The 14692-nt window shown below is 39.2% G+C and overlaps 1 protein-coding gene across 1 annotated transcript in view; it reads left to right on the top strand.

Moving 5' to 3' along the window:
* Window positions 1-2847: 2847 nt before the first annotated feature.
* Window positions 2848-14692, top strand: part of LOC104407057 (BDNF/NT-3 growth factors receptor-like) — a 74275-nt gene continuing 62430 nt past the window's right edge. The window contains exons 1-3 of the mRNA XM_010016235.1: window positions 2848-2916; window positions 3178-3249; window positions 11352-11420. The gene's annotated coding sequence lies outside the window, so the exon portion shown is untranslated. The remainder of the gene's footprint in view (window positions 2917-3177; window positions 3250-11351; window positions 11421-14692) is intronic.

The raw sequence follows: 14692 nt of genomic DNA, 5'->3' as shown, positions 1-14692 counted from the left end.
AGTCAGAGCTTTTAGAATATTAATGTTTGATGATAAGTAACATCAAGGTAGAGTAGTTGTGAAGAAGGTAAAAATAGACTTCAGTTATGGAGAAGTTTTATTTCAAGTCTCCCTTTAAATTAAACAGAAGAGCAACTTCCCCTTACAGTGTACAGCTACATCATTGTATTCCTTTTTTTCTCACTGCTATGAAATAGCTGCAGAGGCTTAACTTAAAACAGACTTGTTGAGCAAGTGGGGAAGTGTAAGAGGACATGACCTGCTTATGGTAAATTGTATTTGCCTGATCTTTCTTCAAGGATTTCCAACTGTGTGAAATTTGCTTTTCTGTCATGTTCTGTCCTGAGAGTGCTTTTACAAATGCATTGCAGACCAGTTATTGTTTTGAGTTAGTTGCACTTAGCCTGAATTTCTTCTGGGCCTTCACTCTTAGTATGGTGATTTCTTTCGGATATTTCAGTTAGGAACTGGAGTTATAAGCCATTCACCATAAAGAAACTAGTACCAGCTCAAAGTATGCCTCCTCCCCCCACCTTTCTTCTAAGGGATGCAGTAAGAGAAAGAAAAGGGAAAAGATTGTAAATTCATGTCTCTTCTTCCCAAATATCATCCCTTTGGTTTGAATTGTTCCCTAATGGACCAACATTGATCTTTTTATATAGATGGTGTGCTCATACTCAGATCTTCTGATGTAAATTATGGTAGCTTCATTGACTCCGGCAGAGCTGAGCTGTTTTACACTAGCTGAGGCTTACCACAGGATGTAATATGCTAATATATTTCTGTGTAGCATAAGTTACATCAAGTTCTGGAGCTTCTCACAGTGGGAGGTTCTAGTTAAATGTTTTCATGATTAAAATTGCAATGTTAGATTTGGATGGGTGATAAGTGTGTTTAAGTGATGGATCTGTGTTCCAGCAGTGTTTGTTAGTGAGGTTTTTTGATGGCTTAATCTTCAGCTGGCAAAACCAGTCACTTAGTTTCTTTTATTTTACTCTTCTGAGTCTCTTCTCCCTCTGTTTCTCTGTCCATTTTCTTCAGTTCCTGCTCTTCTGTGCTTTCCCTATCTCTACCTAGTCTTGACAGGATTCTTTTTGGTTGGACACTGGGGGAAGAATAAGGAAGGTATCTTTTATACTCTTGCATAGCTTTATTTTAGCATGATGAGGTCCAAGTGACAGACAAGATGATAATTAAATCATGAGTTCTTTTCCAGGACAGGTTCAGAGGAAGTACGATCATTTGCTTGCAGGACTCTCAGATGGAAGAATTTATAATTTTTTATAAACTACTTTATTTCTTTTGCTTGGCAAAATATGTAAATTTACCAACCAACAAACTAAAAAAAAGATTAATAACCCAAACGGAGTAAATCAGATTGTCTTAAAAAATTCGAGGAAGGAAACAAAATAAGGAGGACTCTATTATCTTTTAATGGGTACACTGTGTTAATCTTATCCTAAAAAGTCCTGCAGAGCAGTAAGTGCCATATGATCCTGTAGTAATGTGTGTTGTCTAGTGTCATGCATTGTCTTTTTACTGCCCTTCTTTTTCCCAAGGAACACTGAATCCATTAGAGGAAACTCTTTGCTTCTCCTGGTACTTCTCAAGAGTGTAGCCCAAGTCAGCTTTGCAGTGTTGGAGGAGAGCCCAACCCAGCTTTTGGGATTTTCAAGCTTCTGCTGGGATGTGGGCACACAGTGGGTTTCTCTAACACAGCAGCTGAGATAGATGGGTTGCCTTTGGGAAAGCAATATACCTTCTTTCCAGTTCACCAGAATTCCCTTTAAATAGAAAATAATTTTTAAAATGAAGACAAGTTTTATTATAGCAAAGAAAGACTCTGTCTTTTTAGGAAAACCTGCAGCATTGGTTTGTCCTGAATGCTCATGAAAATACAAGTCAATCTCTAAGTTTTTCTGGGACTGGGTGGTCTTTTGAACTGCATGGACTCTTTAGCAAGGTCAGACTTACTTTTCTGCCCATAGTGTCAGTTGAATTGCAGTTTCCACCAATTCCTTCTTCCTAGACTGAATGATTTGCACTGTGAGACTTTTTTTCAGATTATATATCATCCCATGCATTATCTGTAAAACATTTCAATTTCCAGTCTGTGGGATGTCACTGGTTATTCATAGATCTCACATGATGATATTACAAGGGACCAGCTTGCATGCCCACATCCTTTTGGGGTTCAGGCAGATATTCAGGGTATGTGAGTGTATTCAGTGCTTTGGTATACTATGACAGTTTCTCTTCTCTTAATTTCTGCTTGTGCATGTAGCATCATGATGTACAGCATCCCTTTTCTCAGTGTTCCTACAGCCACACCTTGTAAACAAATAGAACTGAAGCTGACTTTGTGACAGGGAGTAAATCAGTTTAACAAGCGATGAAGTTGACAGCATGGGAGAAATACTAGGACAATCTAATCCCCCCTCAGTGTAAGGGGGGGTAACTCCACTGCCACCATTAAAGTTGTCGTTTTTGCTGTGGTGACATCTGTGAGGTAGGGAAGTATGTCCTGGAACTTGGTGGCACTGTAACGCAGCTTTATTTACTGTGCCTTCAGGGTGATTTGCGTCCTTGATGAGCAAGGTTTCATTTCCCCTGTGTAAAACTCAACTATTGCTCCTCCAGCCCGTCCCAGAAAGTGCCATTTAAATGATGGGGATGTTTTTTAGGAGTACTTTCACTCCGAAGGTGCTTTAACTAGATCTTAGTGTTAATTGCAGTAGGTCAGCAGTCATTGCTGACTTTCAGACATCAGTGCTTGATCTCTGAACACTAAAAGACATGAAAGGTTCACTTTCCTAATTTTTCTGTCTTGTTTTTCAACAGTTTCATCGCAAACCAGCGAAAATTAGAAAGTATCAATGACAATGAAGTTGGATTTTATGTTGGACTTAAAAATCTGTGAGTATATGGGATACATATTTTATAAAGCTGTTTTTTCTTTATTTCTTTTCTAGAAGCATACAGTGACCTCATCAGAGAGCAGGCCTAACTTTTTGTGTTATAGAGGACAGTTGTAGATCTTGCAGTTCAGCCTTGTTGAGATTTGATCCACAGTCTTATTTTAACCATTATTACCAGTATGCTTTCCACTACATTTTAAATGAAATACTCATTTAATTTAATGCATAACATACATAACAATTATATGTATTTTCACAGGACCGTGGTGGATTCAGGCTTAAGATTTGTGTCCCATCAGGCATTTGTGAAAAACATCAACCTACAATACATGTAAGTAGGAATAGTGTCTGCCCCCTAAGTCAAAACTGCCTAACTCATGTTAAGTTATTTAATTGTTAATTTATTTCTCTCTTTTACCATTTCCTTCATAAAAAATGTTCCAACAGGGCAGACTTAAAATGGTCTTCTGTCATTAATTGACCCTAAGTAAGAGAGGTGTGGTAAGGAACTGGCATAACATGGGAAATGTGTTGTAAGGAACTGGCAGATCATAAAAGCATAATGTGGGATGGTAAAAAGACTGTTCAGTTCATTATCCTGTCTCTAACAATGGACTTGACTGTGTATTTCATTGTAAGTAGTAGCACAGGGGGTGATTCTCTCAGCTGAGTGAGTTGATGCTGAGGGTACGCACCAGACTGGGTGACATGTGTTGGACTAGCTATAGTCTGGCTCAATGGGCTGAATGTGTTTTAGCAGCTACAGTGCAGTAGGTGCGTGCATGGAGCACATCTGATGTAATTTGATCAGGGTGCATGCCCAGAGACTGGGACATGGCAGTCCTGAATTTAGGTCCTGGGATGATCAGAAAATTCACTTTGGAAGCTCATGCAAGACCAGAACTAGTACACCCAAAGCAGAATATAGGAAGGAGGTTACTTTCATACCCAAATGCAGTGTGTGCTTCATGAACTTCAGGAAGCAGAGTTGGTGCTTGTGCAGCCTTTTAAGTGTGTTACTTTAGATTTAGCAAAGGCTGAACTGATCAAAGCTCTTTATACAAGAATAAAGTTCTTCTATAAAAGTACAGAGAAAAATGATCAGCTAATTGAAAGACTTTGTTTCTGTTTAGAGAAAGTACAAGTTCTTTTATAAAAGTACAGAGAAAAATGATCAGCTAATTGAAAGACTTTGTTTCTGTTTAGAGTAAGTACATGACCCTGGTGGAAAGACATGGAGTAGCTGTCTCTGCTACTTACATGGAAAACTGTCGATCTAGTCCTACAAGGCATTGAGGTCATGTGAGGGACTCAGTTCCTGACAGGTACCCTATTTTAGCCAAGTATTCAAGTGTGTGTTTCAGTCCATCCATCTTAGATATGTTTAGCACTTAACCCCTTGCTTTTGTTAAAGTCCTAATGAGATTGAGAAACACAAGGCCAAGCCTTGGGCTTGTAAGATAACTTCCTTGTAATAGGGAAGAACTGTTGAAGAGGGCAGAGGGCTGATTGTTTTGCTAATGAAATGGAATCACTTCTGCACCTCTATTTACCAAAGAAGGGCAGTTAATTCATGTAAGGAGTGGATGTGAGTGACCATATCTACCTAAACAGTAATTGCTGTCCTTAATGTGGAACTGTCACTGGAGGAGTGTAAACCATACCTTGTCAGCCTAAGACACCTATATATTACTTTATATAGTCATTAACAAAGTAAATATCTTTTACTGTAATGAGTTGATGATGTAAGGACAGTATCTTCTAAAGTAAATTTGTGTTTACCTATGTAACATTTGTTCAGTGAATGATGGTTGTAAAAGATGAAATACCATAAAGCTGAGTGCATGTGCATTGGCTGTGGAAAATGTGCAGTAAGAACCTACTGCCTGAGAGGCACATTTGCAGAGAAAGATTTAGTGGCTGTGCTGGGACAGAAACGCAGTGTATCATGGCAGAACACAGCAAATTCAGTCTGGGATCAAAAGGAATTTTGTGTTAGATTTTTACATCTTTTCCCTGTTACCTTAGTCTGTGAAGGCATCTCTTGGAATAGTGTATATAGATTGGAACACTGAATCTACACATCTTGAAAGATATTACAGAGCAAGAGAGCTATAAGGAGTTTGTAAAGCAAATGATTTAAGGAGGCTCAGAGTCTGAATACATTCCGTCCAATAAAAAAGAAAACAAACATCATGTTCTCTTTAAAAGAATAGTAGTTATGATGAGGAGAGCAATCATTTTTCTTCCTGACCATGAGTACAGTGTGAAAAATAATGAGTTTAGTAACTCAAGGTAAATAGGTGTTTGGAAGATGTTCCCAGTTGTACAGGGCAAGTAGATGCAAAAGGTAATTGTCGGGATCCTCTTGAAAGGCTTTTTTTTGCCTGTTTCCTTAGGGAATGGGTGTCATGCAGTCACAAAGTCCCTAGTGGTTGCTTCTAACCAAAACGTAAACAGTTAAGCAGGTTTTCTGAAAACCTACCATTGGTCAGAACAGGGAGACCCTGTTAGAAATCTGTCCTGGGTTCAGCTGTAGCAGTCATTTTTCTCCTTCTTAGTAGCTGGTGCAGTGCTGTGTTTTTGACTTTCAGCCTGGGAACAGCACTGATAACACCGATGGTTTTAGTTGTTGCTCAGTAATGTTTATTCCGACCAAGGACTTTCTCAGCCTCATGCTGTGCCAGGTAGGAGGGGAAGCCGGGAGGAAGCAGAGACAGGACACCTGACCCAAACTGGCCAAAGGGGTATTCCATACTACTGCACATCATGCCCAGTATAGAAACTGGGGAGAGTTACCCAGAAGGCCCAGATCGCTGCTTGGGTCGGGCTGGGTATTGGTCAGGGGGTGGTGAGCGGTTGTGTCCTCTCCCCTTGTTATTTCCCTTATCATTATTCTTATTGGTGGTAGCAGCAGTGGTTTGTATTATACCTTAGTTACTGGACTGCTTTTATCTCAACCCGTGGGATTTAAAATCTGGGAGTGGGGGGAGGAAGAAGAGGGGGAGTGAGCGAGTGGCTGCGTGGTTCTGAGTTAGCAGGTGGGCTTAAATCACGACAAGGTACCACTTAAGGGAAAAGTATTATTGTGCCTATATGACCTCTTAGGCACTACAGAACCCATGTAAGCAAGATGTCTTTAAAATACTCCAGTCACAGGAAGAGCTTCCGCTGGAACACACAGTCAAATGTGGAATATGTATCAGTTGGTAAACAGGCTTTACTGGGTCTGTAGTTCATGAAGCTGCTTGTTAGAAGCAAATTAGGCTGACTGACATCTGTTCGACTGATGTACATGGAATTCTTACATTATGAAGCAGGAGCTCATCCTGTCTCTTACTGTGTTTTCTCTTATTGGGGATTTAGTAATGTTAGCGGACACAAGATAAGCCCAGATAAGATGGAAAATCTTAAGTGGCACCACCTGCTCTATATGCACATGACAAAGCAGTAAGTATGGAGGCATTTTTTGCAGAGGCTGATCTATTATCCCTCCAAAAAATGCATTTGTTTGTTTTCTCTGGCAAGTCTTGATGCACACTAAAATGTTTCTGAAAGCTCCAGTGAATCACTGCTTCTTGTCATCAACAATAAAACTCCTGTTGACTGCACTGGGAATGAAGTGTAGCCCCTGTTGTGGTTGGGACAGTGAGAACTATTAAGAGCTGAAGTCATTTCACTTTGCCAGTATAACCTCTGAGTACAGGTCTTTGAGAAGTCTTGCATTTTATTCTGAAACAACAGTTTGTTCCTATCCATAAAGAATAAAATCTCCAGACACTTTTTCTGAAGACTAATGTAACTGTATAAGTTTTACTTTTGCTGCTATTACATTTTTCTTCTCTGAGAAGTCATTTGTTGTAGTTAAAGAGCTTTATTGTATGAACATAGTAGCTACTTCATGAATCATGTAAGAATTATCAGCTAATAAGGAACTTATTAACACACTTTTCCTTCTGCCCTTATTTTCCTGGCTAAACTTCTGTAGCCCAGATATCTGTCTAGAGATATGTATGATGAGAAAATTTGAGTACTAACATAAACAGCAGGAAAATAAATCCTCTAATAAATATTACCTAAGAGTCATTAATAGCCTTGCTCATCTAATTCTGCCATTCTCATTGACCTTAGACTCAAATTAGTCAACAGTTGCATTTAACAAGCTGTTAACCAGTCCTGGTTTAATAGTGCTGTAATGTGTAAGCTTATCTGCTGCTAACTATTTTTAATGGACCTGTAAAATACATGTGCTTGGCATACTGTCAATACATTTAAACATAAAAATACTTTTCATAGCAAGTGCATATTTCCAAAAACATTTAAAAATAGCTATTGTTATATGCCAGGCTGTGTATGACTGCATCACTGAGTTGTAGATTTGTGAGTGTAGTACATATACATAGCTCTAGGTATTAAGATGTGTTTGTATATCTACACTCTTCAGGTTTAGGTAGGGCAGCAAAATGAAACCGCTCAAGACCTTGCTGCAGATTTCCCCCTGCTTGCACACTGGCTTGCTCCAGCCAGCCATAGGCAAAGCAAGCAGTTGCCTGTGGAGGGAGACTGAGCGTAGCAAAACTGGCCCTTCACCTTTTCTTCCCAGTTCTCCTTAGATCTGTTTCCTACTCTTCCTTTTTGTTCCCCCTTGCCAGAAGCACTTCAGTCAGTAGAGTTGTGCCTGTCTTGCTAGCTGTGTGAATATTTATGCAACTTCTCAGGCTGCTTTTGTGTTCCTCACATTGCCACAGGTTTGCTTTTTAGCTGAATTAAGACTCGGAAGTTAAAAGTGAGCTTGACATTCGCATGTAAAATAGGGGCATGCTTTTGACTGAATTTGGGTCCTGTCCTTAGGTGTAGCTTTGAGCTTTGGAGCGAAGCTTTGTAATCCAGACTTTTACAATTTTTTAGGGAAAAAAAAGAAAAGGTTTTAGAACACCATATGAATCTCAGGGTTCCTTAATATGATCTTTTTATGTATAGTTGAATTGGGAAACTAATTTATATTCTCTCTCAATGGAAGTGGAAGTGTAGTCCTTTATAGTAAGTCTGGTAGTTTTCTTCACTTAACATGGATTAAAGAGATTGTAGCAGGCATCTCTATAATCAATATAAGGTGCTCAGTTTATGAGAAATATATAGAATCACAGAATCATAGAATGGTTTGGCTTGGAAGGGACTTTAAACATCATCTAATTTCAATCTCTTGCCATGGGCAGGGACATCTCCCACTAGATCAGGTTGCTCAAAGCCCCATCCAACCTGGCCTTGAACACTGCCATGGATGGGGCACCCACAAATTCTGTGGGCAATATGTGCCATTGTCTCACTACCATTATGGTGAAGAACTTCTTCGTAATATCTAATCTAAATTTCCCCTCTTTCAAATTAAAGCTATTCCTCCTGGCCTTTTCCTTCATGCCCTTGCCAAAAGTCCCTCTTCAGATTTCTTTAGGCCCCCTGTAGGTACTGGAAGGCTGCTCTAAGGTCTTCTTTTCTCCAGAGTCTTCTTTTCTCTAGGCTGAACAAACCCATCCCTCTCAGCCTGTCTTCATGAGCTATGTGCTCCAGCCTCCTGATCCATCTTCATGGCCCTCCTCTGGACTCACTTGAGTAGGTCCATGTCCCTCGTGTGTTGGGGGCCCCAGAGTTGAATGCAGTAGTCCAGGCAACAAGAAGCTGTGATGGCAGCTTGCCATGCTCTAAGAAAGTTCAGAAAGCTCTAGGAATATAACATTAAATTAACCTTTAAAGTATCATTTAAGGTGATAAATCCGTAAGAGTGGTCTGAAATATTTGTATTGAATTAATTGTCAACTTGAAAAACCTTGAATTGCTATACTACGTGTGGGAAAAGGCTACAGTCTTGGAAGCACTGAATGTTTCAACCCATGATCGAGAATATAGGCATAGGAATTTTTAATTACTTTTCTTACTGTTCTTCCCTTTCCTGATGCATATCAAGCACAACCAGTAAAAATATGAAATGAGAAAGCTATCGAGGTGCTTTTGTTTTTTCAAAACTGGAGTTATTAAAAACAAAATAATGACTTTTTATTCTTTTGATAGTTTTACTTAAATTATCAGTCCCGTTTTTTTTTCAGTAGCTTATTTGAAGTCATTGATACCTGTACAAAGTGTTCAGAAAGTAGCATACCTGATGACATTTGGGCAGTAAGTCTGGTTTATGAGTCTCAATGAGTAAAGGCTATTCTTCTGTCTAAAGGTTTGCAATAATCCTCCAGAGCAATGACTGTCCTGAGGCTAAGTGACAACAAGACACAGCTATGGCACTGCCTAATTCTCACAGTCTGTTGTTTGGTGGAGGTCATAGCTCTGAAGCAGACAGAGGTGAGATGAGTTAGATGACTATGAGCAAGTTGAGCAAGGAAATGTGTAAGAAGCTATGAGGAAATCTTTAGGAAACATGGGACTTCAGTCCTGCCCATGAAGTAAGTGGGCTGTTATATCCATGCTAGGTTACTAACAGCAAACCCTTTCCCTCTCCTCTCTGTGTTTTTGAGATAGTCTTGAAAATTTTATTTTAAGGTGTTATTTTCTTGAAAGAAAAAAGACAGAAATGCTATCACAAAGGATGTCTGAGTCTCTTATGTAAGATGTTTGTGGCTTGTTTTCAGATCTTTATTGTGACACTTCAGTATTTAGAAGGTGTTGATGGGAGAGGGTTTCAAATCCCCTTTGATTTGCCTTGGTCTGGAATCAGTGTTTGAGCCTGGCTATCCCCTTAGGGTGCCAGGGACAATCACACAAAATGAAACGGCTTCAGATGGACAGAGAATTCCCTGAGGTACCCATCTTTGGATGGTTAGAGAGTCCTGATATGGAAAAGCAGGCATCAAACCTGGTCATCACATTACCTGGAATGTGTTGCCTCCCACCAGGGCAGTGAGTGGGGTGGACATCTGCGTGCAGGAAAAGCCCATGGGATTATCTTTAGGGGAAGATAGGGTTTAGTCGCTATGCGGGTGAGAGAAGCAGTTGTGTGCCTTATTTGCTAATAGCACAGGGGCATCTGCATGTGTTGCTTGGCAGTGTCAGAACTGGAGGGGTTTTCCCGCATGGTGAGTGAAAAGTTGCCTGTGGAGGGATGGGGCTTGGTGTACTTCACATTACCTTGATACTGGAGACAAAAGTGCAAGTTTATATGAGGGTTCAACTTCTTTCTCCCAATATATGGCTTATACATACTGGGGAAAAAATCATAGTGTTAGTTTTTTACTTAAATACAACTTCCGTCCTGCATGCAAATTGTACTTTAATTTTAATATATCAGATCAGGGTCCATAAGACGTTTCCACCAGCATCTGCTATAGGGTAATCCAGTTCACCTGACTAATGAAATAGTAGCTCATCTGTTTAGTTCTCACACATTGGGTAGGACTGGTCAATTTATAAGCTTCAGGGTGTTGTTTGTCAGAAGGAGTCAATGGGGAAATACAGTAAATAAATCTCTTCAAGATTCTGTTCTAAAAATTTGTAGAAGATCCGACTTGTACATTGTCTGAAAATTGCTTGTACTAACAGATTGAAGACTGAAAGTTTCAGAAGTAAACACTGTACTTTAGTCAGGGAGAAGAAAAGAGTTTTAATCCCTGGCTTTAAATGCAACGCAACTATAACTATGGAACCCCTATGGCGCCTTTATAATACCACATAAAACTTGTGGTATTTTGGCTCATAACACTGATTCACACTGTACTGTTGGCGGTTATACAGCTTACTGCTCTCACTATCTTTAACTGGTGGATTGATAAGGCTGTTGAAACCCAGCATTATTTTGCTTTGGGGTGGAGACATTTTGTAAGCCTGGGAGGGGAGGAGTATTTCTGATTCAGATGAACATTTCTTTGCTCTGCATAATAGGAGAGGACCTTTCACTTAATTACCACTGGAAACCATAAATGCTTAATTGACATAAAAAAGCCCAATGTAGGCATTTTACAGTTTTCCTTTTGATCTTCCATGTGGGTGCATATTGTACATGCAATTTGAAAAGAATAACTAAAAGGCTGTGATACGGATGTGTGCTAGCATGTGAGGAGGGCTTTTGTGAGTACAGAGCTTGATGCAGCATCAAAGAAAGGGATACACCCATTTCACTTATGAATAAATTGAGCATGTAATTAACACCTGGACTTTACAAAATACTTTTAAAACACAATTAAATCTACTGCTTTTCTGCAATGAACAGAAGTGCTAAAAGTGAAAATATTGATCGTTGCTGAGTTTGATTTTGAATGCATTTGACTTTAAACCATAAAATGAGACTGAACACAATTTCTTTACAACTGAAGTAAAAGGAATAAAGGATTTTTAGAGCTGGTTGAGTCCTTAATCTTTTTAGGAAACACAAACTGTATTTTCAATGTAAGAAGAAGCAATTCTAATTAATGCAATCTTTCTCTTTTCCTATAGCAATTTATCCAGAAACAAGCTCTCAAGTTTGTCCAAGAAGTCTTTTCACCATCTGGGTTTGTCTGATCTGTAAGTTGTCATTTCTTAAAATAAAGTTTATTTTTGGCTGGAATAGAAGAACAAGACTTTGAAGTTTGTTCTGTTGAAGGTAGAGGTCCATCAATGATTAGGAATGAAATTCTGATCCAAAGAAAATGTCAATGCTAGACACTTAAATACATAGAAGTTTTCATTCCAGGGCTTCAAGAAGGTCAACTGAATCTTTTAAAACAGCAAAGAGTTCAAAATAGGCTCTTCTATTCAGCTTTAAAATGTTTTATGGTGAGATAACTTCGCACAAAAATACCGTTTGCATTAAATACTGAGCTACTGAAAATACAGCCTTCTACAGATCTTCAAATGAAGCCTCTCTATCATATTCTTATATCGGCCCCACAGCTGCTATGCTTATGGTTGGCTATTGAGTCATTTTCTTATTTTCTCTAATTCTTTGAATTACATTGTGCCTTATATAATCATTTGGTAGTGAAAGCTCTGGTAAACATGTATTTGTTGATCATTTCAATTTTGCATTTTTATCCTCTGTTCCATCAAGCAGATTTCTGTACTGGTATGCCTTCCAAAATTTTGTTCATCATGTGCATTGTTTGCTAATATGTGGGACTGCAGAGAGCCTGCAGGAGCTTTGGGAGGGCTGGGGCTGCCAAGGGGTAGGAGATTGCTCTCCTGGAGTTCAGAACAGAGTCAGAAGACTGCCGAAGTGCCAGTCCAAGTACTGCAACACCAGCCTTACAGTCCTCAACTGCTTCTGGTGAACTTCACCATGTGAGAAATGAAATGAATAAATCCCAGTGCCACAAAAAGAGGTTATGCCCCTTAGGTATGTTTTTTAAGTTGGTATAATCACTTCCTTTACAGCCCAGGGAACATTGCTCACTGGAATTTTCTTTCATAACTTGGCGGTCGCCAAGCACTCTGAGGGAGAGATGAGCTACTTGCAGAGTATTCTCATTGCTATATGACCTGCATAGGTCTGTTGATTCTCAAGTCCCTGTTTCTTCATATGCCATGTCTAGTCCCTGTGAAAAGCCATTGTTAGTGTGTACATGGCTGTAGCTTCTTTGTTTTGTATTTATTGTGACCTCAATAAAATAGTTAGAGGACTCAGACCAGTGCACAGTGTGAAGCTTGTGATTTTTCTAAACAATTAGTGGAGAAATGGAGTCACCTTTGCCCATATTCCTGGGTTTCAGAAATATAAAAGTGGGTATGCTTTAGCTTAGGAAGCAGGCAAGAAAGGAAATTACTGCAATTCTGAAGGCATGCTCTGCTCCCATTTTTTTGAGGTTCGCTGCCAGAAACAAGTTTATTCCAAAGCACAAATCAAGTCACCCTTGACTCTCTCCATCTCAGGTGAAAAGCTTCTTTTAGGCTGTGAGTGGATTGAGTGCTTACAAAGATTTGAAGGGGAACAACGTCAATGTTGCTTGTCTTTCTGAAGAAGCTGGTTTGCACCTGGTGAGAAAGAAGTGAAATAGGTTTGGGACAGAGTGGGAAAATCAAATGCTACAAATATGTGATGGGAACTATGGAAATAAAGTTTAATGAGTCAGGGAAATGACACTTGGAGACAAAACAACTGGCTGATGTGAATTAGGAGTGAATATATTTGTGTTGTTAATACCAGAGTTAAACCATAGCCATGCAGTGTCATGGTAGTAGAGGCAAGGTACTAGTTACTGAGACATACTGAGAGTGAGCCAGAGATGGGAAAAATGGATGGTGTGAAGTTAAACCGAGTAGTATTTGAGGTAAGGAGGCAATGTATGATGAGGGACAAGTTGAAAGAGGGAGAGGCTACAAATCTTGAGGGAGGGTGTTGTAGGCTTCGGAAAGAGTTGCAGTGTAGGGATAGAAGAGCTAAAGTTTAGCAGAGATTGTGGTAAGTGAGATAAACAGGTATGGGGCAAGTGAGGGAGAGAAAGTAGGGGGGAAAAGCAGTGATAAAATTCGTATCAGTTGAACAATTCTGTAAGTGGCTAATACATAGGTACAAAATCAGAAAGAGGAGAGAGAGTATTGGAAGGGGAATCTGGGATGAGAATCATGTTGTAAGTAGCATGTGAGGAGCTTCGTCTAATGACAAATAAGTGTCCTGTGAGCACTTTGTAAATCGAAACATAATGAGTTGAAAAGTTCAGGATAGTAGGAGTAGTAGTGAAATGGGAGATATTCACCAGGGATTCTAGAGAATATGTGACTTTAAAAGGCTGTTTCTTTTAGAACAAACTGTAGCTACAGCTGTAAAATTACAGGAAACAAGATAAAGATGTGTTGATGATCTTCATGTCTTTTCAAACCCTAACGAGTCTATGATTCCAAGATTCTGTGTAATTTGCTTTTGCTAGGTCAGATTCTTTCTTTCACCCAAGTGTGTGTGGAGGTTCATCATGCCTCTATCCAGCTTATGATGTGCCTAACTCCCTTCATGGGTTTAACACAAAGCAAAACAGTGGAAAAAGAAGACTGCTCAGCCACGGGTGAAGGGAAATTTTTCTGTAATGCGGAAGTTACATGATGAAGCAGAAGATGGGACGTAAATCTTGCTGTTTTGAAAATGCATGTTATAGATTTTGACTCAAGGGATCCTAATGTTCATATGCTGTCTTGCATAAGCAATTCTTGTCCATGCTTGTGGTGGTGTTGAAGTCCAGCAAATGACTTCTGTGAATACAGATTGCTCCTTTAGAGACTTGCAAGAATGATCCCTGCAGCTGTTAATCCTCAAACAATTGCAGATGGCTTTTGGGGGAACAGGTTACAGGTCTAATAAGCTGAATTTTTCATTATTTGCACATTTGATGTCCTCAGGAGACATTTATGAGCATAGATTCCATGAGCAACTTGAGTTTTGTTTCTGTACGTCAAAAATACCTGTGAGATTTTGTTAAGAACAACTGTTCTCCTATAATGAGATGTCATAAACAGTAACTTAAAAATGCTTTATTTGATCTCATGAAAAAAATAACACTAGGTCTTGCGTAGCCATTGCGTTGTTTTGGTTCATATTTTACTTGGATGTTATTGCATTACATTGCTGTGTAGTTTTATTAAATTTTAAACCTAGAATTTGGCACATTTGCTAACCTATGGTTTCAATTCCATGCAGTATATCATATAGCTAGGTGATACATTTCTGTTTCAGGGACATTTTTTCAGTTACTGTTTCTTTATGACATTACCTAAGGTTTTACTGTGAGATCTTCTAGACTGTTGTAGTGGATGGATTTTGAAGGTTCAGTAAAATCCTTTTTTATGGTTAGAGTTTGTTAGAGTTTGCC

The sequence above is a fragment of the Nestor notabilis genome, unplaced genomic scaffold (genome assembly GCF_000696875.1).
Source record: "Nestor notabilis isolate BGI_N333 unplaced genomic scaffold, ASM69687v1 scaffold3146, whole genome shotgun sequence".
Lineage (NCBI taxonomy): Eukaryota > Metazoa > Chordata > Aves > Psittaciformes > Psittacidae > Nestor > Nestor notabilis.
The sequence above is the reverse complement of the archived record's forward strand: the minus strand, read 5'-3'. Positions and strand labels throughout refer to the sequence as shown.